This window comes from Eleutherodactylus coqui, chromosome 3 (assembly GCF_035609145.1).
Source record: "Eleutherodactylus coqui strain aEleCoq1 chromosome 3, aEleCoq1.hap1, whole genome shotgun sequence".
Lineage (NCBI taxonomy): Eukaryota > Metazoa > Chordata > Amphibia > Anura > Eleutherodactylidae > Eleutherodactylus > Eleutherodactylus coqui.
Window position 1 is genome coordinate 119823671 of NC_089839.1, and position 24565 is coordinate 119848235.

The 24565-nt window shown below is 44.4% G+C and overlaps 1 protein-coding gene across 1 annotated transcript in view; it reads left to right on the forward strand.

Annotated features, from left to right (window-relative positions):
• RAB4A (RAB4A, member RAS oncogene family) overlaps positions 1-24565 on the forward strand; it is a 134621-nt gene that overhangs the window by 32505 nt on the left and 77551 nt on the right. The window lies entirely within an intron of this gene.

The following is a 24565-nucleotide window of genomic DNA, read 5'->3' on the forward strand; positions in this document are numbered from 1 at the left end:
CCTGTGTCACTAGATGGCAAATTAGTTTGACAGCAAAATATTTTTTGAAAATGTACCAACACTTTCAGATGTGCATGAGTAGTAGCAGTATTTCTGGACAGTTTGTCTTGTATATGTAATTTTTTCACCAGTCTTTACCTTTTGCACTCTCCATCTGTAATTCTCAGTCTTCTCTGAGCTTGTGGGTAGAGAGTAGCTGCTATGATGTCTTCTAAACACTGCAGATATAGAGGAGTAGGATCCCTTATTCTGTACCTATGATTCCTTTTATTAAGATTGTTTCTTAGAGACTGGGTAACTAAAAAAGTGCAATTCTGGCGTTCTGTATTCTTTTTCCTGACTGTGTGGGATAAATAATGCATTTTGTTTGATCAGACTTTTATGGATCGCTGCACTTGCCTTCAATGATGTCCAGTTTAATGGAGCTCTCAGAGCTCCAGACTAAAAGTATTACCAAGGAGCCATTGGCTCCTGAACCACAAAATTTTGGAGCTAAATAAAATTTCTAGTCACCGAAAAAAATTATATAATTTTGTAATAAAGTAGACTTACTGTGTGCAGTGTCCCATATACTATAAATGACTGTCGCTTCCATTAAATTCCACCTCCAGTCCTGGGTTAATAACCCCCTCTATAATGTTCCCCATTTGTTGTGCCCTTAGATTACTCAAATGGTGACAGACATTTCCCAGTGAGAACCATTCTAACGATCATACGGAGACGTGAGAAGATAGCTATAATCTGAACTAAGGGTGCGTTCACACATAGCAGATTTCGTGTGGATGTTCCACTGCTAAAAAATCTGCATCAAAATTCACACTATTAGTTGCGAATCCACAGCAAATTTCAACGCTTCAATTTAAATTCAGTTGAAAGGGTGAAATCAGCTGCAAGATCTGAACTACATGCACAACAAAATTTGCACCAAGCGACACAGATTAGCTATAGAGTTTTTCCACAGTTGAAAGAAAAAAAAATTGCGGCAAATCAGGTATATGTGAATGCACGTTAAGAATATGTTCACACGTTCCAGAAATACTGCAGATTTTCCACAGCGGAAAATGCACCACTGGTGCGGCTTTTCATGTGGATCCGTCACTAATTTCATCCTTTAAATAGAAAGGGTGAAGTCTGCTGGGGGTCCGCACCAAAATCTGTATCAATATCCGCACCACTAATTTGGTTCTTTTTGCGGAATTAACGTGGATTTATATGCCTATGTGCACGTTCAAATGTAGTGGAAATGAGGTGGTTTTTCTAGAGCAGAAAATTCAAAACAAAATCTGTATCAAAACTGTGTCAAAATCTACACCATTGGTGCAAATTTTGGTGCGACTCTGCTGTAGATTTCATCCTTTCAATTGAAGGGGTGAAGTTTGCTGCAGATCCACCTCAAAATTTGCACCAATGGTGGCTTTTGGTGCAGATTTTCTGCTGCAGAAAATCCACACAATTTTTTTTATGTGTAAATGTACCCAAATGCAGCACATTTCAAAGGTATCATACAAGGAACAAGTAATGTCACAGTAGGGCTGACAACAGCTAGGAGCCCCACTGCACACCCACTGTATTGTGCATGGAAGGTGTTCCCTCTCCCACTCCACCTCCCAGTACATACAAGCCGTGATGCCGCTGTGCATAAAAGTTATGATCGCCTCTATGACTTCACCTCCTGCTTCATCAGTACCACTGATGAACCTCTACTCCTTCCCCTCACTAAACCAAAGGAGCCACTGGTAAGACGGCTTGTTATTCACAATGCAGAAGGGAAGACAAGCTTTTAATTTCAGATCCTTCTGAGCAGTGCGGGCATACTTCAGGGGCGGGTCCTGACCTTGGAAAGAGGCATACTTTGCCTGGGGTACGTCTGCAACAACATATAGGAATTTGAGATGTGATGGCAGCAGGTCTAGTTGCAAATGGCCACTAGATTGAAAAATGTAGTCGCTGTTTGCAAACTCTTAGTTGTATTGGTGACCATTTTAGTCGCCATATTGAGCACTGGCTCTGGTCACGCATGCCACCATCTCTCCATAAATTTCATTGGGGCAGATGAAAATGTCAGAGTGCAGCTGCTTGGCTGTCTCAAGCAAATCCATTGAGAATGAATGGAGCAGTACTGCACATGCACGGCCAATACTCCATTCAATCTGACGTCAGTGCGGGACTTATGACCACAGTACTTGTAATCAGTAGAGGTCCAAGCCATCACACTTCTCACCTATTCTATAGATAAATAAGTCAGTCATTAGATGACCCCTTCAACCCCTTCCCTCTCCATGACCTATTAGTACGTCATGGATCGGCGGGGTATGTATGAACCTTTCTTCATACAGTGCGGGCATCAGCTGTTTGTTACAGATGACACCCGCGGGCAATAGCCGCTATCTGCCATTCGAACGATCGCGGCTATTAACCATTTAAATGCTGCTGTCAATTCTGACAGCAGCATTTAAATCCCCCGAACGATGTTCGGGGGTCCCGCAGGCCCCCCCCCCCCCCCCCCCCCCGCGGTGAGATCGGGGGAGCCGTGCAGGTGTCATGGCAGCCGGGGGCCCCGGGCCTACCTTACCAGACTGCCTATCAAGCCATCCCCGTGATAGACTGCCTGTTAAATGGCAGTATGACGTAATGCTATAGCATTACGTCATACTGCAGGAGCGATCAAAGCATCGCTGGTTGTAGTTCCCCAGGGGGACTTTAAAGTAAAGTTAAAAAAAAAAATCAATAAAGTTTTTTTTTTTATTGTAAAAAAAAAAGTTATAAAAGTTTACATCACCCCCTTTCTGCCATATCTATTATTAAAAAATCTAAATCCTAAAATAAAAATATGTATTTGGTATCGCCGCGTCCGTAAAAGTCCGATCTATCAAAGTAGTGCATTAATTTTCTCGCACGGTGAATGTCGAAGAAAAAAATAAAGAACGCCAGAAATGCATTTTTTTAGTTACCCTGTCTCCCAGAAAAAACGCCATAAAAAGCGATCAAAAAGTCGTATGTATTCCAAATTGGTGCTATCAGAAACTACAGGACATCACGTAAAAAATGAGCCCTTGCTCAACTACGCCGACGGAAAAATAACCGCAGAAAATAATTGAAAAAAATTAGATGTCTTTGAAAAAAAAAAAAACCTATACAAGTTTGGTATCGTAGTAATCGTACCGACCCATAGAATAAAGTTATCATGTCGCTTTTGTTGCCGTTTGTGCGCCGTAGAAACACGACGCACCGAAAGATGGTGAAATGTCGTTTTTTTTTCCATTTTACTCCACTTAGAATTTTGTAAAAGTTTTTCAGTACATTATATGGTACTTTAAATAGCACCATTGAAAAATACAACTCATCCCGGAAAAAACAAGCCCTCATACAGCGACGTCGATGGATAAATAAGAGAGTTACGAAAATGGAAAAAGAAAAAGGGGACTCGTCATTAATGGGTTAATAGACAACATTGCAAATTGCTATATATTGCAATGCCGAAGTACTACAGTATATAGTACAAGCAATCAGATGGTTTTATATATACATTATGACACCTGTACATACACACCTGTACAAACAATCGCTTTAGGTTACGAATCTAGCAACACGTTCTTATAAATCCATAGATGCACACTTATACATACATATACACACGGAGAGGAACACTTGCATAAATTAATATATTATGTAAGCCTTTCTTGAGTGTAACAATATCACATCTTGCAGTGCTGCAGTTCTAGTTTTGATACTGACCTTGCTGGGGATTTGAGCCCGAGACTCCACCACTGCAGGGCAGTGGTGCTAACCACTGGAGAAGCAGCAACGTTGTTCAGGGAGGCTAAATTAGGGAACCTGATTTTTATTCCCATTGATGATAATAAAAGTTGGAATTGGGAGTCCTGATTTAACCTGATTTTAAAAAATAATTGTGATCACTCCTGACCTGATTATTTCAATGATCGCTCAACACTAGTAATGGTGACCCAATAAGAGTATGTACCATTAATAGCGACCCTCTGCTTTTTATCACTGACCAGTTACGTACCCCTTAACACATTCACGCCAAGACCAAGCATCCTCATTTTATATACCAACCTTTTATGTTGCGTAGCTTACGTTACCAGCCTCATCTTTTATGGGGTCTCATGACCTTCTCAATGTCGTCACTGTCATAATATCTGAATTGCCTTAATGGCATTCTACAAAATGTTGTGAAACGGCTGAAGAATTACTATTACTAGTATGGGTCGCATCCCACAAATGCTGATTAATGCTTTTCCACAACTGTCTACACATATTGTAACTTTTACTCCATGCATGAAATAATATGTATGTTGCTGAACAATTAATAAATGACAATATATTGTAATTTCTCCCAGTAAAGGCTCATGTCCACAGGCAGATTCCGCATACGGGAGCCCACAGTGGAATCCGAACCTGCTTGCAGCCGGCCACCCTGTGTACCAGTCCGTGTCTGTACTGTGGATTTGTGCGGAAAGGCCGGCTGGGGCACATCCGCAGTACTTTTTCCGCAATTCAAACATATTTGGGCCTAACATATGAACCAAAAGCCTTACCATTGGTAAGGCTTTTGCAGTTGTACTTGCAGTTGTACTTAACCACGTGCCGACATTCCTGGCATAAGTAGTAATAATAGATGGAGGAATCAACTGACCAATCGTTTGACCTCTTCTGGCTGCAAATCTGCAGCCTTCCTCCAAGATGATCTTTGACATCAGCATATACTACTGTAAATATTTTTTAATTTGTTTAGAATTGCATGAATACTGTGTGACAAACCTGGCTGTAGTATCATTATTTAGCAAACATGTATTGGATTCGTCAGCAACCTAGCTTGTCTGTTTCTCTGTATAGCAATATTTATACCTTTAAAGCCATAGTATATTCTCTACATTTTAGTTGTTCAGAAACTCGCCAGCCTTCATCCATGAAATCATTATTATCACTACATATACGTCGCGCTCTAACAAATTCACCCACTGGCAAATATCTGGTAACATGTTTGGGGTGACTGCTCGTAGCATGCAATAACACATTCCCTGAAATCCTTCTTAGATGTACTGTAATACTGATGTACAAGGCGACATCAGATGTGATACCCAGGACATAGGAAGTGAACAAAGATTTTTTTTATGTCGACACAATTCGGTCAGAGGGGAAACCTGTGTGTTCTTAAATCTCTGACTCCTTATTACATCACATATAGAGCCTGCCTATTGAGTAGGCAGGCTTATTAAAAGCTAACACTTATTGGCTCATCTTATCTTTTAACATCAGACAAATAAAGACGGAACTATAGTTTACTTTCACTTACATGTTTAGAGAAGGGAGGGGTAGAGTGTGTGTGTAAAGAAAGGGGTATTAGTGGGTGAATTCCAACTGCTGGTATCTGGTTATACAGTGCATCTTAGCTACAACTAGTAACACACAGGAAAAGATTAGATACACAGCAAAGCAAACTGCATGTACAGACAACTATGTTTTAAGGGAAAGGAAGCTAATAAAGGCTCATTTATATGGGACGAATGTTGGGCAAACTATGCCCGACATTTGTCCCCGCAAGTACCCATTCACGTACTTTTGCACAGGAGCAGGTATCATTGCTTCACAGCGGGGCAGCTGGAGATTTCTCTCCTTGAGCTCCCCCGCCCCTCTCCATTCACTTAATATAGCCGCCTTTTAGAACTGAATGGCTGCTATTTACACTCATTGCTCATTATTCAGAATTTTAAGTTGCATAAAATTCTGAGAGATGAGTGTAAATGGCAGCCATTCATTACTGAACAGCCGCTATGTTAAGTGAACGGACAGGGGTGGGCGAGCGCAATTAGAGAAATCTCCTGCGGCTGCCCCTCTATGAAGCAACGATAGTCGCTCCTGCGCAAAAGCTCGTGATTGGGTACTTGCATTGTTTGCCCAACATTTGTCCCGTCTAAATGGGCCTTAAGGCTCAAATTAGTATACAGTAGAATAAACCAAATTAATATAAAGAGAGAAAATAGCTAAGTAGAGATGAGCGAGCACGCTCGGATACAGCAGTTACCGCAGCCACATTTATTTGTGTGCACGTTTGTGAGCAACACTAAATACGCACAAAATGACATTGCATATATGCGCCTCTCTCTCCCCCTTTCTCTCTCTCTCTCTCTCTCTCTCTCTCTCTCTCTCTCTCTCTCTCTCTCTCTCTCTCTCTCTCTCTCTCTCTCTCTCTCTCTCTCTCCTACTCTCTCTCTCCTATACTCCTCTCCCCACTCTCCTTCTCCCCCACTTCCTCCCCTCCCCTCCACCACTCTGTCTCCCCCACTATTTCCATTCTTTTCCCTCCTCCCCACTCTCTCTCCTTCGCCCATCCCCCATTCTCTCTCCTTCTCCCCCACTCTCTCTCCACCACTCTCTCCGCTGCTCTAGCTGTTCCCGTCGCCGCTCCTGTGCTGCCACTTGCCCTGGCTCAGTTTTCTGCGGCGCTTCACAGGGAAGCCTCCTGTCACTCACCCCGGGGCTTTCCCTTGTCCCTTCCTCGCTCCTGCGCTTTCACGCTCGGCACTGCAGTGGTCCTAACCCTAAAGCTCCAGCCTCATCTTAACTGTAAACCTCCAGCCCTAAGCCTAACAGTGAAGCCGTGGCAAGCCGGCCCCCTAGCCAATCAGAAGCTCAGCAGGCGTTAACTGGGCGTATACTGTGTCACTAGGTCTCCACCTATCCTTCTGGTGGAGACAAAACATACCATTACCATGGGTGAATTCCAACTGCTGCTGCTGGTATCTGGTTACACAGTGTATCTTAGCTACAACTAGTATCACACAGGAAAAGATTAGATACACAGCAAAGCAGACTGCATGTACAGACAACTATGTTTCAAGGGGAAGGAAGAGAATAAGGCTCAAATTAGTTTACAGTAGAATAAACAAAACAATATATATTATGCTTCAGCCTTCGGGCTGATAACAGAGAAACAATAGCTTATAAGTCCTCTTACCACAATACTACTCACGTGTACATGGATTCGGTGTTTAAAAAGAGATCCAAAAACAAAATGGACTTCGGCCTCCATCACACAGACTATTTTTTCAGTGTTTATCGCTGCGCTTTCAGTGCAGCGCTAAATGCTGTCAGAGAATAGAACAAAAAAACTGGCAGTGGAGAAGGCGCAACAATCCAGGTTAAAGCAAATAGGAAGTGACCAAAGGTTTGGGAAACTTCTCCTTTTATTTAATAAAGTACATGATCAGCTTATGAGCTCTGCGCATGGGCCGGCTGGGCGGCAGCCGACACATCACAGAGCTGAAACCGCGGGAGCAGGTGAGAGGCGCACTGGTCACTGCAGGAGCGCGGGTCGGATTCCGCTGCGAAAATTCTCACAGCGAATCTGACCTGGCCATCTGCAGGCGGCCTTACAAGGGAGAATTAAGCCGAATGTCCACGGACGGATTATCGCTGCGGAATGCGTGGTCAGACACCCGTTTTGAGTTCCGCAGCAATGTCCGGACATAGATATGCTGTGGTAAACAATTTCTCCTGCCCACGAGCGGATATCAACTGCGATTTTTCCGCTTGTGGGGGGAGAATTGCAGCATGTAAGCCACACAGCAGTCCGTCCCGCAATACTTCCGCAGTGTGCAGTGCGGAAGTACTGTGAGAATCTGCATCACAGTCCAGCGCCGGCACGTCATGCGCTGCGCTCCGCATGCACGCCAGTTCACCAGGCGAGACACTCGCGATAGTTCCGGAGAGGTGAGTATAGGGTTTCTGGGGGGCGCCGGGTCTGATTTCGCTGCGATATTTTGCAGGCGGAATCTGACCTGGCCGTGGGCATATGAGGCCTTAGGCCCCCTATCCACGGCAGTGATTTCCACGCCACCTGAAGCTTTCCATAGCATTGCTATGGAAAGCGCCGGCCCCCTGTCCACGAGCGGACAATCACCGCGATTCTCCGTTCGCGGCTGGCAATTCGCAGCATGCTGCAAATTGCCCTGATTCTCAGCGGTTAGCCTATCTGTTACGTTGTGCTGCTGGGACCTGTAGTACTAGGGTTTCTAGCAGCACAGTTGAATGATTGAGCTGGCTGGGTGTGGTGATCTCCTGCTAGCCAATCCCCTGGGTCTTTGCTCACATATAAACCCAGCTCCTGTCAGTGTTTGTCTGGTGTTCAGGGTGAGCAGTCATATTACTTCAGCTGGCTGTGTGATCTGTGCTCTGTTCTGTCCTGTTGCAGCTCGCTGTGTGATCTATGCTCTGTTCTGTTACAGCTTGCTGTGTGCACTGTATCTGGTGCTGCTGGAATCCTGGATAGTGTAGGGACTAGTGGTATAGTCGGGAGCCGTGAAGTGGCCCGCTAACTTCCAAGTTTTTATCAAAATGTCAACTAATACCTGGTATTTATATTCAGCTTTCTATCTGTTAGTAGTGGTTGCATTTTGGCTGCTGCATGCTGTGTTTTCTGGATTTGTGTGTCAGCTCTCTCTGTCCAGTTGTCCCTGTCATGTGGCATGTGTATGTATCCTGTTCTGGTGCATGGTTCCTAGGATCAGCTAGGGTCCAGATCCGAAGAATGCTGGGCCGCCCTTTATTGGGGCGATGTCCACACTTAGGTAGGGCCATGTTATCCTCCTGGTAGCACAGGGTCAGTTGCCTGAAACCTGTGTGCGTGCATCTCTCTTGGTCACGATCGTGTGGGCCCCGTGCTTAGTTTGCCCACACGATCGTAACACTATCAGATTAGGCTGACCTGCAGAGAACCGTCTGCAGCCCCTGCTCCCGGGCGGCGGAGATCCGCCGCGGGATACCGCAACGCCCGTGGACAGGAGGCCTTAGGCCTCCTTCCCACGAACGGATTTCCGCCGCGTAATTCGCGGCGGAAATCCTCTGCGTTGCCCGCAGCTATTCTATTGAACCTAATAGCTCAGTGCTCACGGTACGGAATTCCACTGGCGGAATTCCGGACCGTGAATTCACCCGTCCTCACCCGCGGCATGCTCTATTTGCCGTGGGTGTACGCGCGGACGGCTTCCATTGCAATCAATGGAATCCGTCCGTTCATGCTATCTTCCGCTGTAGCACACCGGAAGATAGCGTGAAAACGCTTCCCCGCCCACCACCGCCGTGTCATGTGACGCGGTGGGCGTTTCACATAATGCGGCGGAGGTGGGCGGGGAAGCGTCATGCGGGAGCGAGGACGCCGAAACCGCAGGTAAGTATGTGGTCTCCTGGGGGGTGCCGTGACGGGCTCCCCCACCAGTAATAACGCCCCCGCCAGCGATCCCCCACCAGTAATAACGCCCCCCCCCAGCGATCCCCCACCAGTAATAACGCCCCCCCAGCGATCCCCCACCAGTAATAACGCCCCCCCCAGCGATCCCCCACCAGTAATAACGCCCCCCCAGCGATCCCCCACCAGTAATAACGCCCCCCCAGCGATCCCCCACCAGTAATAACGCCCCCCCAGCGATCCCCCACCAGTAATAACGCCCTCCCCCAGCGATTCCTCACCAGTAATAATGCCCTCCCCCAGCGATCTCCCAGCAGTAATAATAGTGATACCCCCCAGCGGCCCCCAGTAGTAATAATAGTGACACCCCCCTAGCGGCTCCCAGCAGTAATAATAGTGACACCCTCCCAGCAGTAATAATAAAGACCCCCCCCCCCACCCCCAGCGGCTGTCAGCAGTAATAATAGTGACCCACCCCCCCAGCAGTAATAATAGTGACACCCCCCCAGCAGTAGTAATAGTGACACCCCCCAGCAGTAATAGTAGTGACACCCCCCCAGCAGTAATAGTAGTGACAGCCCCCCCAGCAGTAATAATGGCCCCCCCACAGCGATTCCCCCACCAGTAATAACGCCCCCGCCCAGCGATCCCCCACCAGTAATAACGCCCCCCCCAGCGATCCCCCACCAGTAATAATGCCCTCCCCCAGCGATCTCCCAGCAGTAATAATAGTGATACCCCCCAGCGGCCCCCAGTAGTAATAATAGAGACCCCCCCCACCCCCAGCGGCCGTCAGCAGTAATAATAGTGACCCACCCCCCCAGCAGTAATAATAGTGACACCCCCCCAGCAGTAGTAATAGTGACACCCCCCAGCAGTAATAGTAGTGACACCCCCCAGCAGTAATAGTAGTGACAGCCCCCCCAGCAGTAATAATGGCCCCCCCACAGCGATTCCCCCACCAGTAATAACGCCCCCCCCAGCGATCCCCCACCAGTAATAACGCCCCCCCCAGCGATCCCCCACCAGTAATAACGCCCCCCCAGCGATCCCCCACCAGTAATAACGCCCTCCCCCAGCGATCCCCCACCAGTAATAACGCCCTCCCCCAGCGATCCCCCACCAGTAATAACGCCCTCCCCCAGCTATCCCCCACCAGTAATAACGCCCCCCCCAGCAGTAATAATGCTCCCCTCCCCCAGCAGTGTCCCAGCAGTCCCCCAGCAGTGATATACTTACCCCTCCTCCTCATGGAAGCGTTGCTCCTCTTCTGCCCGATCGCTGGTGCACACTGCCGGATGCCTCCTCCCTCTGCTCTCGCGGAACCAAGTAGGAGACGACGGGGGAGGAGATAGCAGCGCTGATAAGTGAGTGCCTGCAGGGGAGATGTGGCCACTGCAGGCATTCACTAGTGGCGAGCTGCTGATGGTGACGTGTGCCAGCAGGGAGGGCTTTGCGTGCCGCTGGTTCGCCTCCACTGCCCTAGCTCATTCCCTTCTTGGTTGGGCAAAAACATTTCAGCCCTCACCCTGATGCATAGGCTTTGCAGCAGAAAACAAATGAGTTTAGCCACTATGGAAGATGATCATTCTAAAATGGAAGAATATTCTGCAAAAATTGAACTAATAGAAGGGTAAATGTGAAGTTTGGAAAACTGGTCTAGTACGGCACAGGATTAAAGTTTCTGTTCCTGCAATCAAGCAGGCGCAGGTCGGGTCCTCAGCTGTCAGAACCAGCAGAAAAGGGAGGTGTTTTTTTTTAACTGCTTCTGCCTTCTCCTTTCCCAGGTACATAGCTCTTAACCCCTTAATGACATGGCCTATTTTGGGCTTTAGGCCTCCCTCACACAGGGCGTTTTATACAGCGTTTAGCGCTGCCTTTTCAGCCCAGCGCTAAACGCTGTACAACACTCCCATTCATTTCAATGGGGCTGCTCACACAGGGCTGAAAACGCAGCGCCTTGCAACGCTGCACTTTGACAGCGATGCAAGTTCTATTTTGGGGCGTTTTCGCCTATTGAAATGAATGGGCAGCGGTTTTAGCACTGCTGAAAACGCGGCAACACTTGGTGCCGCGTTTTTGGCAGCGTTAACCGCTCGCCGATTTTCGGGGTGAGGGCTTGCAATAGAAGCCCTACCCCGAAAATCTGCCCCAGCCAGGTAGAGAGAAAAAAAGAAAGTTAATACTCACCTAGCCGCTGCAGTCCGGGTCGCGGCCGCTGGTCTCTGCCGCTGATCCGGGCTTCCCCTGCATTCACAAGTCTATTGCCCAAGGCCAGGTTTGAGAACCCTGCCTCCGACAATAGAGTGCTGTGATTGGTTATCGGCACGGTCGATGCCCAATCACAGCCCTTCATTGACTGTCTCAGCCAATCAGCGCCGGCAAGCTCTGATTGGCTGAGACAGTCAATGAAGGGCTGTGATTGGGCATCGAGCAAGCACCGACAACCAATCACAGCACTCTATTGCCGGAGGCGGGGATCTCAAACCTGGCCTCCGGCAATAGACTTGGGAGTGCCGAGGAAGCCCGGATCAGCGGCAGAGACCAGCGGCCGCAACCCGGACTGCAGCGGCTAGATGAGTATTAACTTTTTTTTTTCTCTTCAACATTCTTGGCTGCGTTTTCAGCCGAGCTCAAAACGCAGCCAAAACGCTGGCATAAAGTATGCCAGCGCTGCTGAAACGGGGCGGAATCTGCAGTAAACGCAGCGTTGAAAAACGCTGCGTTTCTGCAAACGCCCTGTGTGAGGGAGGCCTAAGGACGCAATGAATTTTGGCGGATTTTCTTCTCCATTTATCAAAAGTCATAACTTTTTTATTTTTCCGTCAACGCGGCTGTATAAGGGCTGTTTTTTTGCATGGCGAACTGTAGTTTTTATCGGTGCCACTTTTGGGTACATTTGACTATGTTGTAAAACTTTTATAATTTTTTTTATGATAGCAAGGAGAGAAAACACATCAATTCTGCCATAGATTTTTTTTTTTACAGGGTTAACCATGCAGCATAAATGACACAATCCATTTTTTCTGCAGGCCGGTACGATTACAACGATACCAAAATTCTTACATTTTTTTTTTAGGTTTTTCCACTTTTCTGCAATAAAAACCCTTTTTTTGGAAATCCTTTTTTTTTTCTCTATCGCTGCATTCAAAGTCCTGTAATTTTTTTTTATTTTTCTATGTACGGAGCTCTGTGAGGGCTTATTATTTACGAGACGAGCTGTAGTTTTTTTGGTACCATTTTGGTGTACATATGGCTTTTTTGATCACTTGTATTGTGTTTTTAGTGAGGCAAAATGCTAAAAATTAGCATTTTGCCTCAGTTTTTTAGCGTTTTTTTAAACGCTTTTTTCCATGCACACTCAAAAGCATGTGCAGCTTATTGTACGCAGCGTTACGGACGCGACAATACCAAATATGTGGGGTTTTTTGTTAACCTTTTTTTATGCTATTATGAGAAGGTTTTTTTTTTACTTTTCTTTTTTTTTTACATTTTTTTTTAAATTCATTTTTTAAATCTTTTTTTTCACACAACTTGTGTCCCTCTGGGGTCTTTCACCACAGTACTGCTGATCACTGTGATGAGGCATGGCAGGGCTACTGCCCTGCCATGCCTTATCGCTTATACAGCGTTCATAGGCAGTGGCACTACAGGACGCCAATGTCTGGCGTCCTGTTGCCATGGCGACAGGCCGGGGTCTCGCGATAACATCGCGAGAGCCGGCTGAAGACACATGGGAAGCGCGCTCCCTCTGTGAACTCTTTCCCTGCCGCAATCTACTTAGATCGCGGCAGGGAAGGGGTTAACAGCAGGACGCCGGCTGTGACTGACACCCGGCTCCTGCTGCGGGATAGGACGAGATCATATGTGATCTTGTGCTATCCCCAGGACGTAAGTTTACGCCCTGTTGCGGGAAGTACTCCGCTGCCAGGGCGTAAACTTACGCCCTGGAGCGGGAAGGTGTTTAATGAGTGCCATGTACTAAGAAGTGAAAGCCTTACTTCCACTACGTGAGTCAGCGGTCACGTTACCGCTGGGTGCCCCCTGTTACAGCGGAGCTGCAGGGTCCTGGCAGACCCTGATGAGCTCTGTTAGTGACTGATGTCACTACAGGGGGATGTTTTCCCCTGTAACTGGGGCTGCTATGGATGCCCCAGCTACAGGGGAAAAGTGTGAAGAAAAAAAAATAAGACCGTTTGAGTGTCCCCCAGAGGTCTTATATGACATCATGGGGGTCACAGATGGTTAAAAAAATGGTTACAAAACTAAGTTTAAAAAAAAATTACAGAATAAAATCTATATATATAAAATTGAATGTATGTCTGTCTGCGTGCGTGCGTGCGTGCGTGTCTGCGTGCGTGTCTGTTTGTCCTTTATGCGCTACTACACCATTCATCCGATCGCCATGAAACTTTGGGAAGTTGTTAAGTACACTCCTAGGAAGATTATAGGCATAGTACAAATATCCTACGATAAATGGCTCGCGAGCGTCGTCGAAAGTTACGCCCCCCCACGTAGATCGAATAAGTAAGCCACCTGCTATTGTGATGTCATCACTGATGTCATCAACATCGGACGCCCTTGAACATGCCCCAACATGTTCTATAAAGCTGCATTGTGATGTCATTAAGGCTCTATTATGACACGTACAGCTTGGAACCACTAGAGCACGCCAGCCAATTACCATTGGAGTTGGAAGTGGGTAAACAAGTACTAGGATATCTTCCTAAGAAGCCACAGTAGCCGGATAAATTGTATGTTCCACCCAACGGCTATTTTATTCAGCCCGCAAGGTGGAAGCAGCGGCCTACAAAATCTAATTCTCTCATTTCCTGATGTCATAGATAGATAGATAGATAGACTGTATGCAATAACCCAGATAGATAGATAGATAGATAGATAGACTGTATGCAATGACACGTACAGCTTAAAACCATAAATACTAGAGCACGCCAGCCATTTACAGTCAGTCTCCATTGGAGTTGGAAGTGGGCAAACATGTACTAGGCCAGTGATGGCGAACCTTTTAGGGACCGAGTGCCCAAACTACAACCCAAAACCCACTTATGTATCGCAAAGTGCCAACACGTCAGGGGGCGGGGCTTATCACAACGTATGATTTTACCCCCGTCGTTCTAAAAAGGACAAGGCTGTTTCAGAATAGACCGGGTGCAGATTCTGACTGCTTTTTGGACGCGGAAATACTGCAGAATGTCTTCAGCGGAGATTTCTGTGGAAAATTCTGCAGCATTTCCGCATCTAAAAAGCAGTCAAAATCTGCACCCGGTCTATTCTGAAAGAGCCCTGCCCATTTCTGCCACATGTACACATACCCCAGCGGTAATAGTGACACCTTCACCCCAGCGATAATAGTGACATCCCACAGCAGTAATAATAGTGACACTCCCCCCATTAGTAATAAGAGTGACATACCCCAGCGGTAAACCTCAGTGGTCGCTGCTGCCGTCATCTAGATATATAAAAACGTAGTATGTATGTATGTCTGTCTTCGCAGCAACGCGCGACGGGTACGCTAGTCTATATATATAAAATTGAATGTATGCGTGTCTGTGTGTGTGTGTGTGTGTTTGTCCTTTATGCGCTACTACACCATTCATTCGATCGCCATGAAACTTTGGGAAGTTGTTGAGTACACTCCTGGGAAGATTATAGGCATAGTAAAACTATCCTACGATAAATGGCGCGCGCGCGAGCGTCGTCGAAAGTTACAAACCCCCCACGTAGATCGAATAAGTAAGCCACCTGCTATTGTGATGTCATCACTGATGTCATCAACATCGGACGCCCTTGAACATGCCCCAACATGTTCTATAAAGCTGCATTGTGATGTCATTAAGGCTCTATTATGACACGTACAGCTTGGAACCATAAATACTAGAGCACGCCAGCCATTTACAGTCAGTCTCCATTGGAGTTGGAAGTGGGCAAACAAGTCGTCGAAAATTACGCCCCCTCCCCCACGTAGATTGTTTGATTTCCATCACTGGATGTCTGACAGTTAAAGCTGCATTGTGATGTCATTAAGGCTCTATTATGACACGTACAGAGCCACGTAGATCGTTCGATTTATATCATTGCCACTAATTCTCTCACTTCCCGATGTCGTATAAACATGAAATTTGGCACGAGCATTGATTATGTCATAAATAGGAAAAGCTAGTGGGTCCCAACTAGATTATTCAATTCTAAGCGCCAAAGAATTAGCGTCCAAATTTTACGTACGGAATCTAATTTTCTCGCTTCCCAATGTCATGGAAACTTGAAATTTGGCACAAGGATTGATTATGTCATAAATAGGAAAAGTTAATGGGTCCCAACTCGATTATTCAATTGTAAGCGCCAAAGAATTAGCGTCCAAATTTTACGTACGGAATCTAATTTTCTCGCTTCCCAATGTCATAGAAACTTAAAATTTGGCACGAGCATTGATTATGTCATAAATAGGAAAAGCTAATGGGTCCCAATTCGATTATTCAATTCTATGCGCCAAAAAATTAGCGGCCAAATTTTACGTACGGGATCTAATTTTCTCGCTTCCCAATGTCATGGAAACTTGAAATTTGGCACAAGCATTGATTATGTCATAAATAGGAAAAGTTAATGGGTCCCAACTCGATTATTCAATTGTAAGCGCCAAAGAATTAGCGTCCAAATTTTACGTACGGAATCTAATTTTCTCGCTTCCCAATGTCATAGAAACTTGAAATTTGGCACGAGCATTGATTATGTCATAAATAGGAAAAGCTAATGGGTCCCAACTCGATTATTCAATTCTATGCGCAAAAGAATTGGCGTCCAAATTTTACGTACGGAATGTAATTTTCTCACATAGAAACGTGAAATTTGGCACGGGCATTGAATATGTCATAAATAGAAAACGCTAATGGGTCCCAACTCGATTATTCAATTCTAAGCGCCAAAGAATTAGCGTCCAAATTTTACGTACGGAATCTAATTTTCTCGCTTCCCAATGTCATGGAAACTTGAAATTTGGCACAAGGATTGATTATGTCATAAATAGGAAAAGTTAATGGGTCCCAACTCGATTATTCAATTGTAAGCGCCAAAGAATTAGCGTCCAAATTTTACGTACGGAATCTAATTTTCTCGCTTCCCAATGTCATAGAAACTTAAAATTTGGCACGAGCATTGATTATGTCATAAATAGGAAAAGCTAATGGGTCCCAATTCGATTATTCAATTCTATGCGCCAAAAAATTAGCGGCCAAATTTTACGTACGGGATCTAATTTTCTCGCTTCCCAATGTCATGGAAACTTGAAATTTGGCACAAGCATTGATTATGTCATAAATAGGAAAAGTTAATGGGTCCCAACTCGATTATTCAATTGTAAGCGCCAAAGAATTAGCGTCCAAATTTTACGTACGGAATCTAATTTTCTCGCTTCCCAATGTCATAGAAACTTGAAATTTGGCACGAGCATTGATTATGTCATAAATAGGAAAAGCTAATGGGTCCCAACTCGATTATTCAATTCTATGCGCAAAAGAATTGGCGTCCAAATTTTACGTACGGAATGTAATTTTCTCACATAGAAACGTGAAATTTGGCACGGGCATTGAATATGTCATTAATAGAAAACGCTAATGGGTCCCAACTCGATTATTCAATTCTAAGCGCCAAAGAATTAGCGTCCAAATTTTACGTACGGAATCTAATTTTCTCGCTTCCCAATGTCATAGAAACGTGAAATTTGGCACGGGCATTGAATATGTCATAAATAGGAAATGCTAATGGGTCCCAACTCGATTATTCAATTCTATGCGCCAAAGAATTAGCGTCCAAATTTTACGTACGGAATCTAATTTTCTCACATAGAAACTTGAAATTTGGCACGGGCATTGAATATGTCATAAATAGGAAACGCTAATGGGTCCCAACTCGATTATTCGATTCTATGCGCCAAAGAATTAGCGTCCAAATTTTACGTACGGAATGTCATTTTCTCACATAGAAACTTGAAATTTGGCATGGGCATTGATTTTCTCGCTTCCCAATGTCATAGAAACTTGAAATTTGGCACGGGCATTGAATATGTCATAAATAGGAAATGCTAATGGGTCCCAACTCGATTATTCAATTCTATGCGCCAAAGAATTAGCGTCCAAATTTTACGTACGGAATCTAATTTTCTCACATAGAAACTTGAAATTTGGCACGGGCATTGAATATGTCATAAATAGGAAACGCTAATGGGTCCCAACTCGATTATTCGATTCTATGCGCAAAAGAATTAGCGTCCAAATTTTACGTACGGAATCTAATTCTCTCACTTCCTGATATATATAAATGAATGTATGTCTGTCTGTCTGTCCTTTATGCATTACTACACCATTCAGCCAATTGCCATGAGACTTTGGGAAGTTGCTGAGTACACTCCTGGGAAGATTACTGGCATAGTACAACTATCCTACGATAGGTGGCGTGCGTGCGAGCATCGTCGACAGTTATGCCCCCCAGACAAAGATCGTTTGATTTCCATCTCAAGCACGAAAGCAAAAAGGCATTACGAGCAACGGGATGAGTGTTCAACCAGAAAATGATGCATCCGCCGAACGTTTCGCAAGACAATTGCTGGATATTGAGAATGCTGAGGTAAAATGAAAGCTGTGCTGTGATTGGTTGCTATTTCTTATACTGCTGAGGTAACATGAAAGCTGTGCTGTGATTGGTTGTTATATATTATACTGAGGTTGCATGAAAGCTGTGCTGCGATTCGTTGTTATATATTATACCACTAAGGTAACATGAAAGCTGTGCTGTGATTGGTGGCTACTTCTTATACTACTGAGGTTGCATGAAAGCTGTGCTGCGATTCGTTGTTATATATTATACCACTGAGGTAAAATGAAAGCTGCGCTGTGATTGGTTGCTATATATAATACCGCAGAGGTAACATGAAAGCTGCGCTGTGATTGGTTGCTATTTTTTATATTGCTGAGGCAGAATAAAAGTTGCGCTGTGATTGGTTGTTATTTCTCTTACTGCTGAGGTAACATGAAAGCTGCGCTGTGATTGGTTGTTATATTTTATACTGCTAAGGTAACATGAAAGCTGCGCTGTGATTGGTTGTTATATATTATACCACTGAGGTAACATGAAAGCTGCGCTGTGATTGGTTGTTATCTAGATATATAAAAACGAATGAATGTATGTCTGTCTGTCTTCGCAGCAACGCGCGACGGGTCAGCTAGTATATACATAAAAAAGAAAATGACCCGCCGCCGACACCAACCAAAACCGTCGCTGTATGCGCCCTGCAATCCAAACTAGACACATTATGTTTGAACTGTTTTATTGGCATTAGTTAACAATTACCGTATATACCGGCGTATAAGGCGACGGGGCGTATAAGACGACCCCCCAACTTTCACCTTATACGCCGGGAATACAGCGGAGCAAAAAAAAATAAATCATTACTCACCTCCCCCGGCGTTCTGCGGCGCTGCTGCAGGATGTCGCTCCCTCCTGGTCCCCAGCAGAGCATTGCTTTCTGGACGCAGGGCTTGAAATCCCCGCCTCCAGAAAACACGTGCCTTCAGCCAATCACAGCCATTCAATGATGTCATTGAATGGCTGTGATTGGCTGACGGCGTGTGTTAGTTAATCACAGTATTAGCTTTCTGGAGGCGGGGATTTCAAGCCCTGCGTCCAGAAAGCAATGCTCTGCAGGGGACCAGGAGGGAGCGACAGCCTGCAGCAGCGCCGCAGAACGCCGGGGGAGGTGAGTAATGATTTTTTTTTTTTTTTGACACTTTCTTTTTTTTGTATTACTGGCGTATAAGACGACCCCCCGACTTCAGTGCAGATTTTTCGGGGTTCAAAAGTCGTCTTATACGCCAGTATATACGGTATACAAAATATGGTGCAAAGATTTATCTCGCTGCCTACGAATACAACACCCTGTAGATTCCTCACAGCATATCCATATATGATGAAATGTCAATCCAGTAGTTGTGAGTTGCTTTGGGATATAAATTTAGGATACGCTGGCCCCAAAAGGTTTGAATCAGGGCATTGAATTTTTTAATTAAGAAGGGGGTAGATTCGCTTTACCTGATTATGACACTTTATATATTGTTGTTGTTTTTATTTTTTTGCAAAAACAAAAATATATATGTATATATTTTTTTTACATTTTCCTATTTTTATCGTGATCTATGTAATATATATATATATATATATATATATATGGAATGTTTTTCTCAAAGTTTTTTGATACTTGATTTTGATACACAATTTATTTTATATCTTTCTATGAAAAAAAAAATTTCTATAAAATGTTTTTCTACATAAGTTTTTTTTCTACATAATTTTGCATATATTCATTAAAATTCTTTTGTCATATATGTTTTTAGGGGAGGTTTACAAAATGCCTACATTTATAAAATACCCACATAAATGGAGGTTGCTCCCCCAAAAAACTGCAGAATACTCTGTGGGAAATGGGTTAAACTCACCACATGGTTTAGATTAACCACTCATGTTTTCCTAATCCACCAACCCCTGTTTTGTGACGTTCCTATATATTACTGCTGGACACTCGCATTGTACTGTTTTTCCCTGAGGAAGAAGTCAGTTCTAGGCTTCATAATGCATAGGAATCTTTTGGGTAGCTGCAGTAATTGTAGCCAGCCGGGTCATGTCCCAATTTATCCCTCAGTCTCCTTGGCGCAGAGTTTCTTTTACTTATTCTCAAGTCCTTATTCTCTGTGCTACCTAGTGACTCTTCTACTGCTTCCTTGTCATACCTTTGCCCACTTTCTCAGAGATTATTTATTTTTTCAATTTTTTTAACTTCTTTATTTTTTTATTTTCAGAGATCATAGGGATGTCCGAGTTTTGGACCAATAGGAAGAATCTATTTCATCATATCGTAAAATTCTTTAACCTGCCTGATATTGAAAATAGTTTAGACAGACAACTTCTTCTTGAAGAAGCAAGGAGGAATTTGTGACTCCTTGAAAACTTGCTCATCAAAGAAATGCAAGGCCTCTGGGAGATTGCATGACTAGAGAGATACTTAAAATCCCATAGCATTCCAAAAGGCCTATCTATCTATATACCACTAGCTGGTGATTTGGGGGATCCGGTTATTAACCCCTTAATGACGCTTCCCCTTTTTTTTTTCTTCCATTTTTTGTTTTTTCCTCCCCCTTTAGGGTGCCTACCCACTGGCGTTTTTTTTTCCCTGCGAAATTCGCAGCATTTTTTTTCTGCAGGGGTCTATGGGACTTGTAATGTTAAAATCGCGACCGCGCAAAATCGCAATTTACCGCGATTCGCGGTAAATTGCGATTTTGCGCGATCGCGATTTTAACATTACAAGTCCCATAGACCCCAGGAGAAAAAAAATGCTGCGAATTTCGCAGGGAAAAAAAAACGCTAGTGGGTAGGCACCCTTAAAAAAAAAATCGTAACTCCTTTTTATCCATCGATGTCGCTGTATGAAGACTTGTTTTATGCGGGACAAGTTGCAGTTTTCAATGGTGCTATTTAAAGTACCATAGATTGTACCGAAAAACGTAAAAAAAATTCAAAGTAGAGTAAGATAAAAAAAACCACATTCCACCATCTTTCAGTGCGTCTTGTTTCTACGGCGCACAAAGTGCAACAAAAACGACATGATAACTTTATTCAATGGGTCAGTACGATTGCTACGATACCAAGCTTGTATAGTTGTTTTGTTTTTTTTTGTACTGTACTACTTTTTTTTTTTTTCAAAGACATTTAATTTTCTTTTCAATTATTTTCTGCGGTCATCTTCTGCGCGCAATGAGGTTTTTATTTTTCCATTGACGTAGTTGAGCGTGGGCTCATTTTTTGCAGGATGTCCTGTAGTTTCCGTTAGTACCAACTAGGAATACATACGACTTTTTGATCGCTTTTTATTGCGTTTTTTTTCTGGGAGACAGGGTGACTGAAAAAGTGTATTTCTGACGCTTTATTTTTTTTTTCGGACGACGTTCGCCATGCGGGGTAAATAAACGCGGCGATACCAAATATGTATTTTTATTTTAAGGTTTTTAATTATGGATATGGAAAAAGGGGGGTGATTTAAACTTTTATAACTTTTTTTAATATTTTTCTTTTACAATAAATAAAAGTTTATTGCTCTGATGTACTCTTTTTTTTTTTTTTCTTAAGTCCCCCTGGGGGACTACAACATGCGATGCTTTGATTGCTCCTGCAGTATGACGTAATGCTATAGCATTATGTCATACTGCTTTCTGACATGCAGTCTATCAAGCCAACCTACGGGGATGGCTTGATAGGCCGTCTGCTAAAGGCAGCCCTGGGGCCTTTCAGAAGGCCCCCGGCTGCCATGACACCGGCACGGCTCCCCCGATCTCACCGTGGGGGTTGGGGGGGGGCGTATGGGACGATGTTCGGGGGATTTAAATGCCGCTGTAAGAATTGACAGCAGTATTTAAAGGGTTAATAGCTGCGATCGGCGCACGGCCGATTGCAGCTATTGCCCGCGGGTGTCAGCTGTAATAAACGTGCAGCATGCAGAAACTGTGTGACTGAACAATTCTCGTTCAGTCGCTGCATGTGTTTACATGGAACTATTATTGTTCAAATTCCCAATGGGAGTGTGGGAATCTGAATGATTCTAAAAGATAATCGTCCCATGTAAAAGGGCCATAAATGTCACCAGGTAAACCAGTGAAGATTAAAATAGACAAATTGCTGGGTCCCAATGGCAGACCCCCCCCCCCCCCCCAGATTCTAAGTGGATTAAATAATGTGATAGACAGACTGTTTCTTATATTTGAGGACTCTATAGTGACGGTCTGTTCCACTGGATTGGCACATAGCCAATGTGGTGCTTGTATTAATAAGTGAACCTAGAAACTACAGGCCGGTACATCTGACTTCTATTGTAGGTAAAATGTTAAAGGGTCTCTAAGAAATGCTATCCTGGAGCACCTCAAGGAAAAGGGCTGTATAAGGAGTCCTACCCACTTGCGTTTTTTTAACGCTGCGTTAACTAACGCAAATGTGAATAGGACGCAACGCAAATTTGTGCTTTGTCATTTTTGTGCATTGTGTTTTTAACATTAGGAAGTCCCATTGACATTTGCGTTTAAAAAATGCAGCGTTAACACAACGTTAAAAAAAACGCAAGTGGGTAGGAGCCCTAACTCCGCATCAGCATGAGATCGCTCCTGTCAAACCCACCTGATCAGCTTCTACGAGGAGGTAAGTGCTAGACTGGACCAGGGAGAGTCATTGGATCTTGTGTATCTGGACTTTTCTAAAGCTTTTGCTACTGTGCCGCATAAAAGTTGGTATATAAAATGCGAATACTTGGTCTGGATGAAAATGTGGGTAAGTAACTGGTCAGTCATAGGAAGCAGAGGGAGGTTATCAGTGGGGTAACATAGGGGCCGGTTTTGGGTCCTATTCTTCTTAATTTATTAACGATGATGTGGAAGTATTGTATAGTAAAATATCAATATTTGTAGACTTTAAGGAGCCCTAACACTGATAAATGTAAGATTCTGCACATGGGCAGAGGAAATGCATGTCAAAATTACATACTAAATGGGAAACCGCTGGAGCAACCGGTTTCAGGCAGCTGCTGCCAAGGCAAATAGGATCATGTGCTGCATCAAAAGAGGTCTAGGGGCACATGATGAGAACATTGTTCTTCCTCTTTACAAGTGACTGGTCAGACCACACATGGAATATTGTGAACGGTTTTGAGCTCTGGTGCTTAAGAAGGACATATCAGAGCATGAGCGGGTACAAAGGCGGGCAGCTATATTTATAAACAGAATGGACAAACTACAATACCCAGAAAGATTATCAAAATTCGGGTTACTTTTTTTTTCTAAACTAAATATTTCGCTTACGGGGGCGACAATATAATGTATAAATATATCAAGGGACAATACAGAGATCTTTCCCATCATCTCTTATACCCAGGACTGTAACAAGGGGGCGCTCTAATAACTATATATAATTATATCGGGTCAGTACAGAGATCTCTCTCATCTATTTAAACTCAGGACTGTAACAAGGGGGTGCTCTAATAATTTATGTATAGTATATCGGGGATCAGTACAGAGATCTCTTCCATTATCTATTTATACCCAGGACTGTGACCCGTGGCTAACTGGCCCTGCATGGACTTGACGCCGCATTCTGCGCTTGTGCGCTAGGATGGTAAAAGGTCGGGCGCATGTGCAGAAGTCCGGAGGACCCGGTAAATTTTAAATCTCCTGCTCCTGGCTGTCAAACACAGCCAAGAGCAGGGAGATGTCACTGAGTCCGCAGTGCGCGGTCCCCAGCGATGTGATCGCTATTATCCAATGGATAACAGCAATCATGCAAAGTTTTAAAAAAGTTAGTTTCACCTTACCTAACGGATCATATGTGTGAGAGGAGGTGAAATTACTTACCTATGCTCTCCAGCGATGTCACCTGATGGGATCTTTATCCGTGGACCTTTGCCCGGCTTCTGTGCATGTGCGCACCGACAAAATGGTGGACGCAAGCGCAGAAGCTAGGGAGGGCCCGTGAAATTTTAAATTTTCTAGCTTGGAGCAATGACCGGAAGCTTGTTCAGTGGTTCTCGCTCACGAGATCGCCATTATGAAATGGTATAAAAATAGTATAGCGATCTACCTTAGGTTGTCAGGGTAATTTCTGCGTACAGCACCAATCAGGCCCACCCCACTTGCCCCGCTGCCGGCGGTAAAGAAGAAAACACCACACACGGAAGTCTGGTATAGCTCCTCACACGGGGACATGACTGCGCACTTTATTACAGATTACATGGGATCTTATACCCTTTGGTCTCATCACTAGGAATGGGTGATGGGCTCATTGGCTCAAATTCACCGCATAACCATATATGGGAAGTCCGGATGTCCGGCCTGAGACAGTGAAAGTCATATACGTAGTTGAACAGTCGTTATCTAGATATGGCGCTTCTGGGAAAACAGCCAAGTACACGGCCTTCGTCCGATTCTTCTTTGCTGTGTTTAAAATACATTTTGTCTTCGCCTTGCAAGGCCTTTGGAATATCTGATGTAAGGCGACATATAAGTTTTTCTCATTTTTAGAATTGAATAGAACTTGCATACAGGTATAAAAGCATAAAAAACATATGGCAATATATACATATTCCCTCACAAACCCCCCTAAAAACTTATATGGAGATCAAGCACCAGACCTTGCCCTCTTCCTCGGTCGCCTCTCCCTTGCGTCAGGGTTTCTCCACTGCCCGTAAGTCCCTACTCCTAGGAGGGGGGGATCCCTACCTCACCTCAGAAGGAGGCCATGGATTCCCTGGGCTTATTT